Raw genomic sequence first — 6,033 nt, 5'->3', positions numbered from 1 at the left:
GGAATCAGACAAATTATCATCTAAAAATCCTTGGTGCAAGAAGAAACCCATGTACCACCTGCACAGTTTGAGAACCTCAGCATATAATATCATTTTTCCATCACTGCAGACTGTTCATTTCTTGTATATTTGTCTCCTCTCTTGTTGATTAAGAGAGATCTTTAGTTTGATTTGGGACTTTTTCTAATTTAAACCAATGATTGTAATATTTGTACGATCGATCTTCTATTAATTCCTTTTTTTTTTGCTACGAGCGGTTTCCTCTCCACCTGGTTTTTCTGGCTGGACTGTTATTTCTAGCGTGACTCATCCTTTTGCAAGTCTTGTAAGTGCACTTTTTCTACAGAGCGAGGTGCGGGAGGAGAGTTCTAACTCACTTCGGGACTAACACTGAAAATGAAGCTGTTTCTTTCGCTTATTACCACGGAACTCTGCAATATTTCCCAGTTTTCTATCGGCTTCTCTGCATGATTGTACACAAGTGTTTGCATTGGGACTAAACTTTTCACCAAGTATTTTGTACCAGGACCTTGTATTGGACTCAGAGACTCCCTGTTATCAGTGTCTGATATCAGTGCTCTATGTTAGAGTGATTTGCTGGCACATTGAGGTGCTGAATGGTTCTGAATGGTTCTGGACTGAAGTTATGGAGATGTCCATGAGTGCAAAAACACATTTTACTTAGACATGATACAGTACACGTTCAGTACTATTTGTAAAGTAATCCTCGCTGTATTACAGTGTAAAGCTATGGAGAAGCAGACAGAGTTAGGACAGATGAAGGTGATTAAAAAAAAAACGTTTTTTGGGGGGCATCCAATTTTAGTCAAACGTCTTCTTGGCACAACCTTTTCCATTTATCAGGACTTTGTAAAGTTCAACAGCTTTGTAAAATACTATAGTGTTATACATTTGGTGCTAGCATCTCAAAGAACAACATCTGAAGTATTTTAGCAATAACCAGAACATAAAGACAGGATCTGTACTGCATACTATGTATGCCTTGTCTAGATGCCCTTCATTGTTTAGTTATGCAAAGGCGACCAAAAATGTTGGCTTCATTTGTGCTTTTTAGCCTTATTTTCATTGATTTGGTGCCAAGAATGAGTGTTTATGCAGCAGCGAATCAACACTTTATGTTGTTGCCCTGAATACGCTGAAGTCAGACTGGTCTTTCCCGTGTGGACTTAAAGGAGGTCACTGTGTCGCCTTGATTCTTAAAGAAGTCTTACTAATTATATGTAAAGTGTTGAAGACATTTTCTGTCTGCTTCTCCCAAACAACATTGTCTTGAAATTGTATCTTCTGCCCCATAAGAAGAAAGTAAGTCAAGTTTATTTCTAAAGCGCTTTTCACAGATAAAGTCACAAAGTGCTGTCCAAGAGAATGGGTGAAATAGAAACAATATGACCTTGGTAGCGCTCATTGTGTCTACTTGTTACTACTATAACTTTCAAGGTTCATTTACTCGGACACTAATGCAATGCAGAATCAGAATGTGTCCAGTCTGATGGACCTGTCAGGACCGACGGACTGGCCATGCCCCGGATAAAAGAACAGCTGATAAGTGACACGTCACCGAACACCGGTGACACTGAGGACGGCCCACAGATAGTGGCTGAAACATGTAAAGAATTTGTCCTGACTAAATGAACCTTGGAAGTTATGCTTGAAACAATACAAATAAAAATGTAAATAATAATAGTAATAATCTGATTTCCTGATGCAGTGTTCACACTTTCCATGTGCCCATGCACGGGACATTATTGCCATTATTATTATTGGTCATTATTGCTCTGTTTGAACTTTTACAATGAGGGATATTAGGAAAAAAATTCTGATAAATCTTAAATTTCTTTGTGATTCTGAAATTGAACTAATCACAAAAAAAATCTCACGTGTCTTAACTTTGTTCCATTACTGATTTTCCAGGCCTACTTGAACAATTTATCGATGCTGCTTGAAGTATGTTGATTTTTTTTTTTAGACCAAATTGTACTGGAGGAAGCCTTAGGGGTGATTTAAAGTGTAAAAATACTGAGCTCATGTCTATTTGCAAAGAGTCCAAAGATGTAGCTTTTATAGAATGGGGAGGAACACGTGGGCGACGTCACCTGTGTGTGTTGTAAATAAACTGCTTGTTCAATCTCAAAACTGTGTTTCACGAGATGTTTTTGTAAGATACAGTCCTGATTTTGACAAAACATTTTGAAGGTGATGCTCAATAGATTTTTTAACATCTATGATATATTTATCATCCAGGAAGTGTTCCTAATGGTGTTATTCATATTGCAGGGTTTATACTAATCAGTCATTTAAAGTCAATAGTTTTGGGATCTATGGAAAAGCTGAATGAAAAAGGAGGAATTCAAATGGTTTCAGATGTTCACATGTTTTTTTCAGTAAAAATAATACATTAACCAAAACCATGTCGACTTGCTATACACATATACAAAAGGTCCATTGTATTTGTATTCATGTGAACATAGTACACTTTATGTGCCATAAGGGGAAACACCTTTGACTGGTTCATTTTGAGAGGTCAGAGCTTCTCTCATGGGACGTCCCGACACAGATCCAGTGTAAACATGGGCCCATGCTCAGCCACACCCTCACTGTCCCGTGCTGCATCAAAACAAGCCATGGACAGCAGCATACGTGGCTAAGTCCCCTGCTTTGACAGACTAATGCCCTCTGGCTGCTCCATAAAAGGTTCTATTGAGGACCTTCCTGGTCCCCCCCAAACACAGAGGGTCAGTGTGAAAATATTCCTTTAACACAACGATCGGCTGAAGCGGCACATTGGCCTCTTCCTGTCATCCAACTGTGACTCAGGGCTTTTCCTCTGTGTACCGTAAACTGTCAACACCAGCGCATGAAAACAAAGTCAACACATGTTCAAAATATTTCCAGAAATATGACACTAAATAGTATTGGTTTGGATGTTCAGGATGTTGTAATAATGTGCTTGTTCCAGAAGTAAAGGTAGGAAAGAGTATTTAATGAGCAGAATTGGAAGCATAGTAGAAGTACTTTCAGCAGCAGAAGTATTTGATTTATATGGCCCTTTTTAAGATTCCCGCATTGATATTTCACTAAAGTGACCATAGCTGCTGGACTTTGTGGACTGGTGTGAGCACAACCAATACCAGTAAGATGAAGGAGATGGTGACCGGCTTCAGGAGGAAGACACATCCAGGGGGCTGAGCAGCTCTTTCAGTGGAAGACTGAGACACCATCAGTGCAAGAAGGAGCAGGTCCTTCATCCCCACTGCTGTCAGACTGTACAACAAGACTGTAAAGTAACATGTGCAATAACCCCTTGCAGAATACACACAATATTCCCTGTATCTACATCACTTACTTTATCAACCACTTGCACTTTGATGTAAACCTGCACTGCAAACACTGACTAACTTTTCGTCTGTTTACTTATTATTTACTGTTTATACTTTTTGTCCCCACAAAGTCCTTGGTAATCATTCTATATAAGAAACCACTATTTACTATGTTATTGTTTTTTCCTCACATTTCCTGCCTATTTGCACACCCTGAGTGTTTCTAAGAGCTGAATGTAAGAAGTACATTTCTCCATTGTGAGATCAATAAAGACCATCTTATCTTATCTTATCGCTAGCTGCCTTGGGACAAGCTGACCGAGACATTGCAGCCACTCCACACAAATACCTACACCTGTTCCACCTCCGTCAAACACACACAAACACTAACATATTCATTGTCAACAAACAAACTCTACGGTGCTGTTGCAAAGCTGTGAACTATAGTGTTACCAAGAAGCACAGACAGAACTGAACTGTGGCACTTTACCACACAGTAATGATATAGTAGAAGGATGGAAACAGCATGGTAGATGGCTGAAGGTGATATCATGGTTATTTAAAAGGGAGGAGAACACACACCTCATCTATTTCAATATCCTAACCCTAAATAGACTGTGCCAAATTACCATGGTTTTAAATGAAATCATACATGTTTTACTTGTAACGGACACCTGCCCTGATTTAAAACATGCTGGTGTAGAGTCGACCAGTGTTGGGAGTGAATGATCGCGGGCTAAAGCTCAGCAGGTGAAAATCTGACCTGTGTCACTGAAGCCTTTTGTTCCACTCCAGGGTCCATTTCAGACACCGCACGGCGAAACCCGAGAACACTGACGCAAAGTGGGACATTAAACGCCTCTCCACTCATTTATTCATGGTGCTTTTAAGGACACACATGACATAACATACATCATTATTTAAGCATTGATAGACAAAAAATGAGTAATAATATATTTTTTTAAAACATCTAGGCCTATAGATGATTACAAATACACACATTATTGATAGGGTGTCTACATATTTGTGTCTTTAAATCAATCCTTGGTTTCACTGATTGCACATGTAATGATAAAAACATGATGTAAAGGTTGTTAATGTTTCCGTTCCCACAATCAGAAAGTTGAATGAGGCTAAAACCAGTTTGGAAATGAACATAAAAGGATTGTCCCCAGTCCGCCACTAATAACATTCATAATGTGCATAATGATAACTAAATGTTATTGGCTACTAGTGTTGGTCAAAGTTCACTACTTGAACGTACAGACACTGCTGTTAAATATTAACATCCAATTTCAATATATGTAAAAGTTGCTCTGTCAAATTACTGAAATGAAAGTATTGAAGCATTTGCTGGGGAAAATACTGAAGCTTTCAAAGTAGAACATACAAATTGGTTCATATTTATCTTTCAAAACGTAGTGGAGTGATTGATAATAAGTTATCAATAAAAACTCAACTTAAGTACAGTGAAAAATGGGTTAATATACTTTGCTACTTACCATCTTTGTTAGCTACAATACATGTTTATTCACAGCTTCACTTTTAAGACAATGCTTCATAAAATACTACTCTTCAGAAGATGTGAAGGAACTGAACACTTGGATCTTGCACAAATCTTCATAAATCTTGTTGAAGAACTAAACATTTAAAGAGCTCCGGGGCGTCTCGTGGGGTTAGACTTTTAAATAGTTTATGGGACATTTAAGGCCTCTATGAGACATTGCTCAGACACAGGAAAAAACTGGACGCCAACCTGTCCTTGTGTAAAGCCCTAAGCAACAACCTTATTATAGTAAGACTGACCACTTTTAACATTCAGCAGCACCATGATGTAACAGTATTAGGTCTGGTTACACTTATTGATAGACAGAGTATGTCAACAGCTGGTAATATGAGGTGCCAGAACAACTAAAGGCATTGTTTATGTGGTCTGCAATAATAAGGACAAACTCGCAGGTGAAGGAAGGCTAGGCAAGGTAAGGTTATTTCTAAATATGTAGGCTGATTTACAAGTTTTTCACATTTAAAAAAATAAATGTGTGTCTACTTAAAGTGCATGTGACACATTAGACACAATTTTTGCTAAAACATAGTTAAGGCAATTATGTTTAAGATTTTGCTAAAGATTGGACCCAGTTTTCTTTAGTTTGGCCATCTTTTGTGATGTTTATAGTTTCACTTCTTTATTGGACACCGACAGGAAGTGACATAGATGAAGGACAACAATTTTAAACTGTCGCCGTGCCGACCGTGTTAAGTCAATGGGAAATAAGTCAAACTGCTGTGGAGCTTTACCTTCATCTATGTCACTTCCTGTCAGCTGCTTAAAAATGCAAATGAAAATAACTGCAAATGAAAATAACTGCAAATGAAAATAACTTTTACGCCCAACATTTCTTCATTAAACCTGCTGATTCACTGAAATTAAATTAAATTAAAACCCGTCATATGCACTTTAAAGCCCAAGGTTACAGTCATTATCAGGAGGAAGTCTATAGGGTTAGGAGAGACCATACAGTCAGGCCCAGGGATCAAATCCAGCCCTCAAGCATAAAACCTCTGGCTCTTAAGAAATATTTTTGCACAATTCAGAGCTCAAATACCCGGTACTCTAGAAATGTGGAAAATACTGTAAAATCCTTTAAAAAAAAAACAGCATAACACTCAATTCAGTCATGCATGAAGTTCAGCA

This window comes from Gobius niger (assembly GCF_951799975.1).
Source record: "Gobius niger genome assembly, chromosome: 13".
Classification (NCBI taxonomy): Eukaryota; Metazoa; Chordata; class Actinopteri; order Gobiiformes; family Gobiidae; genus Gobius; species Gobius niger.
Note: the sequence above shows the minus strand (reverse complement) of the source record.